General features: G+C 41.1%; 1 protein-coding gene across 8 annotated transcripts in view; it reads right to left on the minus strand.

Annotated features, from left to right (window-relative positions):
* CGNL1 (cingulin like 1) overlaps window positions 1–5,643 on the minus strand; it is a 62,806-nt gene extending 57,163 nt beyond the window's left edge. For 6 of the 8 annotated variants that reach the window (XM_075431801.1, XM_075431800.1, XM_075431799.1 and 3 more), the window contains exon 1: window positions 5,578–5,643. The gene's annotated coding sequence lies outside the window, so the exon portion shown is untranslated. Of the gene's footprint in view, window positions 1–4,479; window positions 4,542–5,070; window positions 5,128–5,577 lie in introns of those variants that run through there. The other 2 variants (XM_075431797.1, XM_075431796.1) reach the window with 2 other exon arrangements.
* Between the last annotated feature and the right edge of the window lie 10,107 nt (window positions 5,644–15,750).

The raw sequence follows: 15,750 nt of genomic DNA on the forward strand, positions 1-15,750 counted from the left end.
GAGAAGAGAGAGGCTAGATAACTCCACAGAGGAAAGGGGCTTCATAGTGTGCGGGACTACTCCATCAGGAGATGGATCACTTAGGAAGGCTTACGAAGCCTAGGCAGTCAAAGCTGCCTGGTGTGGACCCTGCTTGTACATGGAGCACAGGTTTAACCAGCTCCTACAATCCACCACTCTTCGCAGCTTCACACTGGAATACCGTAATTACTAGAGGGAAATGAGAGAGGTAGCGTTCCTTCTTTAGTAGGCTTGAAGTGTTTGTGGAACTATAATGTATCATTACACGCCAACTGTTCTTGTAAATAAAGGCTGCTACTGCTGAACATTTGCTCCCTGCATGTAACAGCTAATGGTGTGCAAATAATATGAAGGCATACATATCCCAAGCCATTACCAGTTTCAATAAGGCCTAACAAAATATTCCGAGCCTGATTCACATCACTGAAAACATTTCCCCATCTCTACATAAAAGCTCAAATTTTACCCACCACTTCTGCATTATGCTTCATGTTGAAAAAGATCACAAATCATTACCCACTTTTGAGTGGGTTTATACACATAAAACATTATCTTCCATTCTAATAAACTTCAACAGCTCTTAGAGTTATCTCTCAATAGAATTTAAAATAGGGCTGAAACATTCCTAATGGCTGGTAATCACTTACAAGGCTTCTGCAAGTGTCTGTGAGAGTTTATGTATACACACAAAGAGAAACAAATAGGCACATATGCATATGAATGCAAGCATGGGCAGCCTAGCCAGTCAGTCTCCTTTTCATAATGTATTTATATAGTCTCCACATTGACAGTTTAGCTAAGTTAAAATGGTGCGTGTAATGTACATGTAACTAAAGAATTACGAACTTCTGCAAATGCCTGGAGTCACACTCTTGTCATGCTCAGACTGTTGAGAGTCATGCAGCTATCTGAATGGTAACGACTCCTATCACGCCTGGGGACGCCCACAGAAAGGGGCTGTTGTGGTACTGAGGCATCTTCCAGTCTTACCAATCTTCCTGATTTTTTTTTTTTTCAGTCAAAGTACTTTCTGAGATGTTTCTCCAACCACCTTTATTCCTCACTGTTCTGTGCCTTTACCAAAATAAAGTAGAATGTGAAACGGTTACTATAGAATATTTATTTTACATCTGATACTGTCAATCTGGTTAATGCATCTCAGAAACACAAAAGATGGATCAATTTAATTGAAAACAGTTCTCATTTGGCTAAAAATTTAGAGGCATACATGGAAAAACTATACTACGTACTTAAAATGTTTAGCTATGGATTTCGTCATCCACTCTATTTCACATAAAACAGAAGCTTATAAGCCTAAATTTGGACAAACTCTTTCAAGCAGGCTGCTAGCTCTGTTGGCAGAGATGGTACAAAGTCACAGCAAGTACACTCTAATCCCAAACAGTGGTGACTCCATGACTACCACTTCACTAAATCTTTAATACATGCATTCCTAACATGTTCATTTCACAGATTTAAACTTTAAACTTTCATACTTGGCTATACTGAAAGACATTACCATTTAGACTTAACTCCACTCGGAGCGTCAAGGCCAAAGCAGTTTCTGAAATGTGTTAATGTTTTCAGAAAAACATGCCTGGTATAAACACTCAGTGAACACATGAAGTACCTTCCCTCACACAATAACCTGGTAACGGACCATTCTCAGCATGAGGATTCTCCATTCTTTTGCCAAGTAAGGACAGAAATTACAAAACCAACATTTTGGGGGTTTTTGCAGATCCTACCAACACTGCATTCAAGATGTATTAACAACCCTGTACACTGCCAAACCTAAGCTGACGATGCATTAAGTCAGTATGTCCTTCCTCAGTGTGCAGTTTGTTGAGACCTAGCACCAAAACTAGAGAAATTCTAACATCTTCACCTCCTCCTGCCCATTTAAGACACAGTTGTTAATCTCTATATTGTAAAGATGTTCAGCCTGGAGAAGAGAAGGCTGTGGGGACACCTTATTACAACCTTTCAGTATCTGAAGGGGCCTATAGGAAAGATGGGGAAAATCTTTCTAGCAAGGTCTGTTGGACAGCACAAAGAGTAATGGTTTTAAACTAAGGGAGGGTAGATTTAGACTGGATACAAGGAAGAAATTTTTTACCATGAGGGTGGTGAAACACTGGCACAGGTTGTCCAGAGAGGTGGTCAATGCCCCATCCCTGGAAACATTCCAGGCCAGGTTGGACAGGGCTCTGAGCAACGTGATTGAGTGGAAGATGTCCCAGCTCACTGCAGGGGCGTTGGGCTAGATGGCCTCTAAAGGTCCCTTCCAACCCAAAGCATTCTATGATTCTATGTAGTTCTTTGTAAAGCCTGGCTCTGAATCAGTATCACTGAACTGATCAGGTTGAAGATAAAACCTCCTCCTACCCCTATAAATGAAGATGGGGAGCAGACAGAAGAAAGAAGAAACACAAATTTCTTAAGCTTGTTTTATCTGAATACATAGGCAGTAGGTAGCACCATCATTTCTGCTATTGTTCAGAGTTGCACAGAGAGGGTGCAGAAGTGGTGAAAACAGCCCATCATCTTAATGTTTATTGCCATTTCTCAGAAATCTATTAGTATCAATGATCTTAACCAGATTCTTGCTAGTTCCCCTCTATCAATATAAGTAGACACTGACATAGGCTGAACAACAAAAATATTCAAAGTAGCTATTTTTACATAATAATCTGCCTGCTATGGTCCAGGCTGAATAAACTCCTTGCAAATATGTTCATCTGTCACTGCCCCATGACAAAAGGTTTTAAAATTGAAGTCTGAGGTCACGCCATTTCACCTACACATTTCATTGTAGAACATTGCAAAGCCTAGACAAACCAGTTTCACCAATACTCCCAGAAAGATCAACTTCCTATTACACAAGGTAAACTAGAAGAAGGAACAGAATACTGTCACCTATTCTTTTTTCAGCTTCATCATCCTTTCATTGAAGTAAAATTTCTTACACAGGATACAACACTTTTGCAGTGAATTAAATCTACATCTCCCATATATATGCCCTGTCAGACAAACTGAAGTGCATTTTCAGACATTTTACCAGTGACAGTGAGATCTAATAACGCAATTAACAGAAATTAAAATAAGCTGGTTTGCTTGGAGGCAATTCAGGCAGCCTAAGCAGTCATCTCATTTATCAGATTTAAAAGTAAAACACAACTAAGTCAGATACTGATAATAAAAACAGTTGTGTGATACACCCAGGCTCTTTGGAATAACACCACAAATTCTGTAATTACCCATCCCTTTTCATTACTGTCATAACATTACTGACATTTGCTAAAGTAATCCTTTCCAGTGTGTATTAGCACTGAAGCGGGATTTAGAAACAGTGTGAGTTGCAATTCAAGGTGTACATAAACCAACTTGGAATTCTTTTCCAATGATTAATATATTTCAAAAACACCTCTAAATTGTAAATACATACATATAAAACTATCAGTCCCTTCATAAGACATTTCATTTGCAGCACTGCACTTTTTTTTGCTTCGCTCATATCAATTTTTTAATATCTGAATATTCAACTGAAAAAACTTCTACCAATAACAATTCTCTTATGTGAAAGATTATCTTAATATCCTAAGAGAATTTTTATAAAAAATATAAATATTGCTTCCCAATTTTACAGCTTTCTGTTCAAAATTTGTAAAAAACTACACAGATAGTAGTACCCTTGCTGAAGATTACACATGCAACTACAGCTGACTGTCTCAAAAAGTATAACATACAATAAAACACTGCCCTTCATAACATGACAAACTTCATGTCCTTTGTAAAACATGCTGCTTACCACTAGTGGTACATTCCACTACTACATGAAAAGTTTTCACTTCCATTTATAAACTTTTCCCAAAAGACCTGAGTTCAAACCAACACTCTAATGATTAGAAAAAAAAAAAGTACTTATGGCAACTTTGTATACTTTTATATTAACCAGCAGTAACCACGTCTGGCTTAGTACACACTGTGAACATAAGAAAATTTATTCTGGGTCCACCATGAGAAAAAAATGAGATAATACAATGCCAATGACATTTCTAGGAAATATAATCACTCGTCAAACAAGTTCTTACAAAGCATCTTGAAAAAGTAATCAGAGTTTTGGTTTTGCCATTTTAACTATATTTTTATAAAAGTTTTAGAGTTCTGTTAAAACTATTTCTATAAAGAGCTCCTTAACTATGAGACATGTGACAGTCAGCTGTCCGAATAAGCATCAGACACTGAATCTATCAAATTCATATGGGTATACCACAAATCATTAAATCCTAGGGGGTTTCTGATTCATCTATAGGATTCATCTTACATGAGCAAGAACAAGTTAAACACAGTGTAGACGTTCAGATAAATAAAACAACATTCAAGTATAGGTTTCCGCTATTTCTACTTTGGTAATTATTCAAACTACGTTGCAGTGATTTTTTTAAAAATACTTACATGTTAAAGAGAAAAACAGGAGGAAGACAAAAGCTGTAATAACTATTCTTCTGTCAACTGCATATGCTAATCCAAACTCACCGCCAAAGTTTTATCGCAGCACTGATCTCCCCATAAAGTTGTCATCGTATGGGAGAGATATAAATGATACCAGATGCAAAGTTAATTGGGAAGAAGAATAAATGGCTGAACTGCCATTCTAAGCTTTTCCCATGAAAAAAAAAAAACCACGAGTGCGACCACACCCTTTCGCAAAAACACGCTAATTCGTGGAATAAAGGGCAGATGAAGAAGCCAGAGTGCCCTCGGCGCAGGAATGCCAGGAATCCCCGGAGGAATGCGTGCGGACAGGCGGCCGCGGCGCCCCGACAGCCCCGGCGCCCCGCGGGGGTCTCCCCGCCGGCCCGCCCGGCGCCCCAGGCCCTCAGCGCCCCACGGCCCCGCCCGGCCCGAGTTCACCTGAAAGCGACGGCCGGCAGCAGCCCCTCCGGCCGAGGCCCTGCAGCCACCACCCCGGGACTGCCGCGGCCGGTAAGCGCACTCCCGCTCCTCGCAGCCGCCAGATAAAGCTAAGCAATACCCGGGTCTTACCGGAGCCTGCTTTCCCGGCAGATCCCTCTCCCCGCGGCGGCCCGGCGGCAGCGCTCCCCTCTCCGCCGTTCAGCACGCCCGCCGCGGGGGCGGCGTGGCCCCGAGGGGCGCTCGGCAGTGGGAAGGCCTGCCCCGACACGGCCGGCGCCGCGCCAGCCTCCCCGCGCCTTACCAGCCGGTCGTGCAGGGAGAGCCGCGCTGTTCTCTCCTCACGCCGGGGAGGACTCGGCGTTCTTGGCCTCCGGAACAGAGCGTGCTTAACGGAGCGAGATGGAGGAGGAAAGCCAGCGACCCGCCGCGCCTGAGCGCGGCCAGCCGCCTCCGCAGCCGCAAGCCCCGGCGGCACCACACGGCGACGTCCCCTGTGCCCACCGCGCTCCGGTCAGGTCGCGCCACAGCCCTGCGCCCGCCCGGCCGCCTCTGCAGGGAGAAGTGGGCGACAAGGTGCCCTCCCCACCCCCCCCGGCCCCCAGACCTCCCGCCGCGGCCGGCCGCCGCTCTCCTCACCCGTCCCGAGCCGCCTCGCCCTCTCGGGGGAATCCCCGCCAACTTCGCGCTGCTCCCGCCGCCGGAGCTGAGCGCGCACTGCGGGGGAGGGGCTGCCGGGGCCGCGCCCGGGCCCTGCCGGGGCGGGGCCAGGCGGGGGGCGCTCCCTCAGGTGAGCGAGGGGCCCCCTCGCGCGCGGGCGGCCGCCTCCCGCCCGTCGCCGCCCCGTCCGCGGCCGTTGGGCTTCCTGAGGGGGATCCCCGCGACAGACACCCCTAACCCGCAAACGGAGGGGAAGACCGCCCGGCTCCTCCTTCGTGCAGGCTGCGGCAAACGGTGCCAGGACCGGCTTGTTCTCGCCCGCGAGCGCGGCCCGTCGGCGTGCGGAGGCGGCTGGCGGGGAAGAGCTGAGGCAGCAGTAGGACGGGGCCGGGCGGGCGCGGTTTGCAGCGCGGGGTGGAGGTAAGGGCGAAGGAGCTGGGCCGCGGCGCGCAGTCTGGAGCGGAACAGGGCGGCGTGGCCCTGATGCTCGGAGAACAATGTCTCGGGCACCTCTGGGCACACCTCGGCTGTCTTCAGCGTTTTGGATGGCTTTCACAATGTCTTCAGCTAGGCTGGAAATACACGACAAGGTGCTCGCAGATTTCCAGGCTGTTCTACATATTCAGTGAGAACTGAAGTGCTGCCATACGGTAGCACATCTTTCTCCCCTGACCCACGTGCAAAGGAAAGCTGAGTGCTAAGCACTTTTGAGTGAAAAGTGTCATACAAAAAAAATACAGTGACTATAAGCATCTCACAGGAATTAGGCCTCACTTCATTTCTTCCACCCTCAGAAATTTGTTCTCAAGATCTAAACCACCTAAAATAAGCAGCATTGTCAGAAAAAAAAGATGTAGTGAATATACAGGGAAAAAAAAACCACAACAAAATATGATCTGTGTCTGGAACAGAGAAATGCAGGGCAGCAAACACGAGAAGGAAAAATTTGATATATAAGCCATGAAAGCCACCTCAGAGTTGTTCTACAGGAAGAATATGGATAGGCACATATCTCCGTTCAAATCCAGCTGTGCTGGAGGGCACTGCTCAAATTTCTGTCAGAACTGTTCTGCTACCTGTTACACATCTGTCAAAACAAGCCTAGTTAACAAATGCTATTGTATGGAAATGTATTGTATAGAGCTGCATAGATTTTCTGTAAAGAATGCCCTGTCTTAACTAGGATATATAAACAGAAGAGGTTCAACCAGAAAAGTAACCGGTCCCAATACAACATCAATATTGACACTTCTGGGGCACTGTATCCGGTTTTAGGTTGTGTGCTGGGAAAAAATAAGTTAAAGTTCACAAGAATCTACGCTACGTGAGAAAATGAAGTGCTTTCTGAGACGTTTAAAAAACATGTTTTTCGGTAGTATTCCAAGTCAGCATTGCATAAGGATCTATTGACAGTCACAAGTAACAGTCAAAAGCAAAACAAGGAGACAGGGAAGTAGTGACTGACAGAAATAGCTTGTGATGAAATATACTGATGATTGATCAGTAGAAAGAACTGCAAACTATGGGAACTGGACAAATTGTAAACTGTTCTAAAGAGCCAGCTTGTAAGGTGATTGCAGACATCTAACAATGTTTTGCTTTGCTGAGAAGATGGAAGTATTAGGTATGACGAGAGCTATAAAGACTTCCGTTGAGGAAAAATACACCTCTACATAGTGTGCTAAATTCATTCTCACTCAAAAGGGTTGTTGAGAGGAAAGATGTATGGATTTTTCTGCCCTTGATACTAAGTTGACTTGTCAGAAAAATAATCACGAAACAGAACAGCCTGAACTTGTGTTGCCATCTTGATCTTTTACATATTTTGCTGTTTAACATTTGCTTTTCATATAGATTTTTTCACATAACTAGATGCCGCATCTAATCTTGGAGCTGTTTTTAAGAAAAATATTTATATAGTTCGCTTAGCTCCTTTCAATGATGTTTCAGAAAGCACATGAAGTTTACCCGCCACCCCTTGTAAGTGGTAAAACTGAGAAACAAGAAATCAAAAAGAAACAAAGTACTTCAACTTTTTTTTTTCCTCAGAGTTACATGAGCTGTGTGGCAAAGTTTTCAGTTTAACTCACTGAAACACGGATGTATGACTGTATTTTATTACAATTAAAGTGTGAAGAAATATGCTGACAGTTTGTTCAGCCTCATATTGTAGTTTTGTAATGTGTGAAGGAACTGAACTTAGTAGAAAACAAAATGCCTCATTAAAGAGGTGTATACCCCTATAATTTTCAGGTTACTGTCAGAGGTTAATTAAAACAGGTATTAATCGATGTTATACAATAATAAGTCTATTGCATTTAGAAGCAAATGAGAAAAAAACATGAAAGATTCATTTCTTGCTAAAACAATCAGGCTATGATGGCTACTAGTCATTATTATAAAGCCTTTTTTTTTTTTTTTACGATATATTACCGATCAGGTAACAGCTCAGGAGACAATCCAATTGCTGTCTGGCATGCTCAGCATTAAACTGCTTAGCAAACTGTTCTCTTGTTCTGTATTGAGTTTCAGAAAAATTCTTTCATAGGATAATTTGGCCAAGGCATTTTTCTTTGTTTTATTTTGTTTTTTGTATTAAAAAAAAAAAAAAAAAAACAAACAGAGAGAAAAAGATGGGACTATCAGAACTGCTGAAAGACTTATATTGGCTGTGCGTATCCCAGGCTGAAAAGGAGAGCTTTGACTGGATTTTGACTCAAAGCTCTATCCTATACTTTGTTAGCCTTTGAGCAAAGTCTAATATGAACCTTTAAATTTTCATAAAAACTGTAGTTTATACCAAACATTTTGTCAAACAGTTTCTGGTAGATCTTTGGCATATTCTGAATAAGTTTTAGAAGTACTTGGTATAATAATGCTACAAACGTTAAGACTTTGTTCACTAAGAGCCAAAGTCCAGCTGGAATACTGCAAAAATAGAAGGTTGTCCAGTGAGGTAATTTTTTGAAGGAGTGCATACAAACACAGCAATAAGCTAAAACTGCACCTAAGACAGAGTTATGTCACACACAGAATATCATCTTGGTGCAGGCTCCCATTTCCCTTCGCACCCCTCATCCACCCACTTTTCTCTTACTCTCCTTTAAATGAAGCCTTTGGTCCTTGTTTACAAAACTGGCTCGACACTATGATTAATGTCTCTCTGTCCAGGCAGCGTATTATCAGGCAGTTGTGAAATACAATACAAAACGGAGTATGCAGCTAAAGCAAAACCAAACAGTAATGCCCTAGCAGCTTGTGCTGTAGATTAATTCCAGCTGCTAGCTACTCCAACACACTTTGGGTACTGAGTATCACTCCGTAAATTCAGCTCTCCTTGTACATTGAAAATTTGGTTTATTAGTGCTGTGCTGGCTCTTAGAAAGATGCATCTCTATCTCTTTCCACTACACGTTGCACTGAATTTTGACACTTTATTATAGTCTCCCGATTTCCTTGCAGGAAAGGATCCAATCCAATAATCACGGTAGAAAGGAAAAAAAAAAGTCTTTCTCACAGTGTATAATTACTTTGAAACACTGCTGCTGACTCATCTTTCACAATATATATTGCAAATTTTCTCAAATTATTATAAAAGACTAGATGTCTTGCTTAAGAAATAAAAAAATTATCCCTGTTATTACTGTATTCAGTAAGGTATTGATTAGACATTTTTATCTATTTCTTATTTCAAGAAACACAATCTTCAAAATTCAGGTCTTCCTTCTAGTCTCTAACATTATTTTCACTGACTTGTTATCTCAAAACATTTTATCTTAAGCAGAATGTTTACAAAGTTGATTCTAAAATTACATCTGTAAAATTGTATCTGTATCCCAACCATTTTAGCAAACTGACAAAGCACTTTTAAATGACCAGGTGAAAGTACCTTTTTATAAATATCAGACCACTTTGGCTAGCATAGAACACCAAGGAACAATTCTATTTTAAATATTAAATTTACTGTGGTGTAAATTTACTTTCAGAGGAGGATATGGGTTATTTGACAAAATTTAATTTTGCACTCTTGTTAGATGCTTTTTAGTGTATGACCTCTGTTTTTTTATTGAAACACAACTAACCAGAAAGAGAGGCCCTTTATTTTCTACCTTTGTTATTTTCCCCCCTCTTTTCCCACTGGCCTTCCTTCCTGCCTTCCTGCCTTCCTTCCTTCCTGCCTTCCTGCCTTCCTGCCTGCCTTCCTGCTTGCCTTCCTGCCTTCCTTCCTGCCTTCCTTTCTGCCTTCCTTCCTTCCTGCCTCCCTCCCTCCCTTCCTTCCTTCCTCCCTCCCTCCCTTCCTCCCTTCCTTCCTTCCTCCCTCCCTCCCTCCCTTCCTCCCTCCCTTCCTCCCGTCCTTCCTCCCTCCCTTCCTCCCTTCCTCCCTTCCTCTCTCCTTTTTCTATATGTTTTTGGGAGTAGTCCGTCTTTTATATTTGTCGTCTCTTATTCTCCCATTTCTCTATTCTCCCATGTACAGCTGTCAAACACACAGGGTACTGCTGATACAACCGAGAGCACTGGATTCCCTCTGTCTCTAACCCAAGGGCGCAATGTGGGGAGGTGTGTAACAGTATACTGAAAATGCCTGATTAATCCCAGGCTTTAGGGTAGCTATTCAAGAACGCATTTACATTGCAGAATAATAAGATGTGGTAAATAAAATGTATAAAAGGACAGATTAAATAGTAGAACGAGAGCTGGTGTCTTCAACAGGGAAAAATATATGGATTTATGTTAGCTAATCCATGGTAAGGAAAAAGTTAGGAGATGAACATTTAAACTAACTTCTACAGAATTTAATTTCGTTTTAGTTAGCTCAAGTTTAGAAATACTCTTCCTACTGTGTATAAGACTACACAATTATTAATCTTACTTATGTACATAGAAATCAAGGGTTGGATACAATATTCAAAGGTGCAAGGTGAGATGAAGATACCATTGCCTTTAAAAGCTGTTGAGGGTAAAAAGACACGCAACACAAAGTATGATCACACATGATATGATAGTTTCAGTATTGATTTAACAAATACTATATAGTCCAATAATTAAGTGAATAATTAGTACTGATATGAACTTTAGTTGAAGATTTTGGACACTGTTACATATCTAGCCACCACCAGACTTTCTGACCTCCCATTTTTCTCATTGGGGAACTTTCAGCTATATCTACATTTCTTCCTTCACCTTCATGACATGGTCTTGCTGCCACTAGCCTTATTCAAGTAATCCTAGCAACGACAAAAGAAGTTTTTCCAATGAAAGTCTGCAGAAATTCTAGGTACCCCGAAGTACATCTACATTAAAGTTCCAGAAACCATTGTAACTGTTACCTTTCCTGCTGCAGTCTGTGCAGCTGCTCTTGGCCAGGTCCAGCCTGCGAGGATGCGGCTGTGCCCACACTGCAGGACCAAACTGTTTTTCTGGCAGTAGCACAGGCTGAGTCCCTATTTTGCACAAATATGTAAAGTCAGTAATTTGTTGGCATTGTCAATGCGTTTATTGGAAGAAAGCTTAAAGGGTGCTTTGTTTCAGTCATTGCAAATGTAAACATTCATTAATTTATCACAAAAATAGTAATGCAGTAAATTAAATGGCTCCTGTGCTCTGCATGCATGTAGCTCTTAAGGACTATTGCTCTTATCTGTTTTATAACAACACACTCAGTATTAGGACACTGTACTAGGTGTAGTGGAGCTCCATGCAAATATAGGTCTTCACCAAAAAATACTTTGCAATCGAAGTAAACAGCAGATTTAATGATAAAAAAAGAATACAGAATGTGCTATGCTGAATCCAAAAACATGTATCGTGTCAAGATAATGCAGACACTTTGAGTAATTTAACAATTCTCTCTCTCATCCTGAAAAAACATGCATATGTTAAGCAAAAGTAAACTTTTTTGCTGTATTTAAGGTTTAACCTAACACATAAATATTTGCAAGATTAAGGTCTAAATTCTTAAGACTGGCATCCAAAGATTACATCCTAGAGACAGAACATATTCTGTCTCTGTCAGAAATATTTCAGATCTTGTTTTAATTTTATTTAAGTAGCTTGATTTTGTTTACAATGTATATCAAAGATTATCTTGGTTTAGGGTATGCAGGCACTGTAACACATATCTAGTGTACCAAGGAAGACAGCATGTAAGAACAAGATTAATATTTTAATGTATTAAAACGTACTGATGATTGAAAAATACAGCAGAACAACATTTTATTTATTTTATTGTATCAATTAATCCTTTTAGTCACATGAGGATTTGCAAACATTGCATCTTATATTCAATTTTCTTAAAAATGTGTGTGTATCTGATGCAAACTAAGGCCGTGTGTGTGTCTGATGCAAACTAAGGCAAATATCCAGTAAAGAACTTAGGTTCCTAATTCTCACTGAAATAAAATTATTTCAGTAAAAAGGTGGAATGTTAAATATATTCTTGGGTTTAGACCCAGGTAACTTTTGGGACAGAGTTTAAATCATCACTATCTCATGTGAAAATTCGCTTTTTTTCCTTATAGGCGTACACGGATGTCGTAATTATTGCCTTTCCCTCCCACCCCCTACTTTTGGACAAAGAAAAGGAAGCATTTCCAAGCCTACGGAAGTCTAAAGCAGTATCTGATCCAAACCGTTTCTCCTAACTTTGGTAGGCTGGCCGGTATATTTTTTATGATGTTGTGCAATACCACCACCTGCTGGCTACAATCATTTTAACCGTTCTGGCCCGTTGACAAGCATACATGTGAGTGGCTTCCAAATAAAGACCAGGAAAAAAAGGATCATCTTTAATATTCTTAATATTGTTTTTATCTCTAACCATTTTTCTTAATCAGTTGAGGGAATGTAATTTAAATAGTTTTGTGAAGCAATATTTTAGAAGATATATGAATGTTTCAGTAATGTCCCATATAAGAAACTCGAAGGATCTACTTACAAAGATATTGGTCCTTCTGCTTTAAAGGTAAAGCATCACTCCTGATTACCTGCAGTATCTTAACTACTGATCCACTGAAGACTTCAGAAAATATCGGTATTTTTGCAAATTTAGGAAAGACCCAAAAAACAGGTTAAGAAAGATAGGGTTTAGAGGATTGGAATTTCCAACATTTATGGGTTTGTTTTATCAGGACTGATGCAGAAAACTGCTTAAACATGTGCTTAACTTAAAATGCCTTCTTCAATCCTACTTATTTCAATATGATATAAACAGTTATTCAAAATTATACATGGAAAAATATTTAGGGCTGAACATACCACTTGGAGACTGAAGCAGGGAAAAGGGAGGGAAAAAGAATGAGTGATCTGGAAATCCCTTGCTTTTTCTTTTTCAAGGTGAAAAAAGGAAAAAAAGGTAGCAAACGGACAGGAAACTTTTTTTACTCATTTGGAAAAGTAGAAACCATAGCAGAATAAAGTCAACTCTCTCCTAGCTGAAAAAATATATGCAGTATATATTTAAAGAAATAAATGAGCAACTGAAGAAAGACTTTCAACCTATTAAAAAAAGAGTTACGCTGCAATAACAACAAATTATACTACCATAGTGTCAGACTCACCATGTCAGGAGCCAGTAGCAGAGGCTGCATGAAACTGAGAGGTTGCTGAAAAGAAGCAGTATGTGAAGATCTCTGAGGTGCACTACCCTGTCTCTCCTCACTTTGAAACTCCAGGAAGGAATTGTCGTGTGCTTCATGGGAACTGCTAATCAAAACAAAGCAAGACATTATGTGTTTGCACAGTAGAATGTACAACCGTATAATAAGCATTTCATGGAGAATTACATTTTTTTTAAAATTTTCAGTTCCACTTGTGAACTAAGTACTTGTTTTGCACAACTCTTACAAGAAGTGTTCTGAGAACTAAAACCAAGAGCAAATAAGCAATGGAATGAACTCGGGGAAACTAGTTCATCCTGGCCTTCACGATGGTATATTCCTTGCTTTCTTTTGAAAATATCAAACACTCTTTTGTCCTGGGTTTCTGTTTCAGATCCCACAACTATACACTATACTGAAACTAAACTGATACTCCAGTTTTCAGTTAATATTGTTTTCTTTAGGCAGAGGAACTTTTCCTGGTTAGGTAGTGTTTTGTGACTGTAGAGGGTGCTCTTAAAATACTGGTGATGGTAGTAATATATGGCAATCAGTTTCTCTTTCTGTAAAGCTTATCAATGTTAGGATGTTTATATTTAGCAAAGAAAGTTGTTGTACAGCTAGTGTGTTTTATTTTGGATATGGGCAAGAGTCACTATCCACATTTGTATCCAAATACATCCCTGGAAACTTTTCTGAATTTAGTTTATTTTTGCAAGTATGTTTCTGCCAAACAGTGATAGTATCTTCTGAGAAAATTATTGATGCTGTCTAAAACAAGTTGAAAGAAATACTAAATAGAGTGTATTTTTAGTTGCAAGGCCATTCAGAATAGAATAACAGCTTATTGTTCCAATGAAGTCATTTAAATATTCAGAAAAATTCTTTAGTTACATGAAGCTCATGCTCCCACGTTGTACTATCTGGAATACTGTTGAGAAGGATTTAACTTTGTTTTACTTGGGTTTGTTTGTAGTTTGGTTGATTGTTCCACCATATTCCCAACCTATCTGTTTTTTATACTTCTCCGAGTTATCGGAGTGGGGGGAAAGAAATCCTAGATATGTAGCAGGGCAAAGTTTGATTTAGTCTAATGTTTTTCCCTCAACCATACTATATATAAATATTTAATATAAAATTATGTGTTCCCCTCAGTACAGCCAAGAAATGATGGAGTTAATTCTGTATGCTTAAGAAATGTTACTTCTTTCCAGAGAGGGTAGAATCTATAAACCTCAGAAAGATATGAGTTTTATTTTAATAATCAGAACTACAATAAGCACGCTTTAGAGCATTGTGAGGAGAGTTAACATTTCTGAGGTCAGGACCTTTCCTGTGAGGCTGCAACTAGGCTACGGGCTTCTGTCAGCACTGCTCTGTCTGTCCTGGATGTGATGACGTGTGATCTTTGACTGGCAGGACTGTGTCAAAAAAAAGTCTATACCGTAACATACACTGACGACAGCAAAATTACACCTTTTCTTGAACAGATTGTTATGGAAGGAGATAAAATACATGGTGTAGAAGCACAGTTTTCCCAATCTAAACTTTTCCTAACAACAGTTACTCTGCTTCTTATACTGGAGCTGTATACTTGCCCTAAGAAAGTACTCTTAGGAATGGACTTAGATAATTAGACTTTTGACAGTGGTCACTTGTTTGAGATCCAGACATCATATAAAATTAACCCCATTTCAGACCAGGTCTGCAGAAGGTATTTATCATAGAATCATAGAATCATAGAAAGTTTTGGGTTGGAAGGGACCCCTAGAGGTCATCTAGTCCAACCCCCCTGCAGCGAGCAGGGACACCACTAACTAGATCAGGTTGCTCAGAGCCCTGTCCAACCTGGTCTTGAATGTTTCCAGGGATGGGGCCTCCACTACCTCTCTGGGCAACCCGTTCCAGTGTTTCACCACCCTCATTGTAAAGAATTTCTTCCTTATATCTAGCCTAAACCTACCCTGTTTTAGTTTAAAACCGTTACCCCTTGTCCTGTCACTGCTGTCTCTACTAAACAGATTGTCCCCATCTTTCCTATAGGCTCCCTTTAAGTACTGAAATGCTGCAATCAGGTCTCCCCGCAGCCTTCTCTTCTCCAGGCTGAACAAGCCCAATTCTCTCAGCCTGTCCTCATAGGAGAGGTGCTCCAGCCCTCGGATCATTTTTGTAGCCCTCCTTTGGACCCGCTCCAACAGTTCCATGTCCTTCTTGTGCTGAGGGCTCCAGAGCTGAATGCAGTACTCCAGGTGAGGTCTCACCAGAGCAGAGCAGAGGGGCAAAATCATCTCTCTCGACCTGCTCGCCACGCTTCTCCTGATGCAGCCCAGGACACGGTTGGCCCTCTGGGCTGCCAGCGCACATTGCCGGCTCATGTCCAGCCTTTCGTCTATCAGTACCCCCAAGTCCCTCTCAGCAGAGCTGCTCTCGATCCTTTCATCCCCCAGCCTGTATTGATAGCGGGGATTACCCCGACCCAGGTGTAGGACCTTGCACTTGGCCTTGTTGAACCTCATGAGGTTCACACAGGCCCACCTCTCCAGCTTGTCCAGGT

This window comes from Opisthocomus hoazin, chromosome 10, assembly GCF_030867145.1.
Source record: "Opisthocomus hoazin isolate bOpiHoa1 chromosome 10, bOpiHoa1.hap1, whole genome shotgun sequence".
NCBI classification, from domain to species: Eukaryota; Metazoa; Chordata; class Aves; order Opisthocomiformes; family Opisthocomidae; genus Opisthocomus; species Opisthocomus hoazin.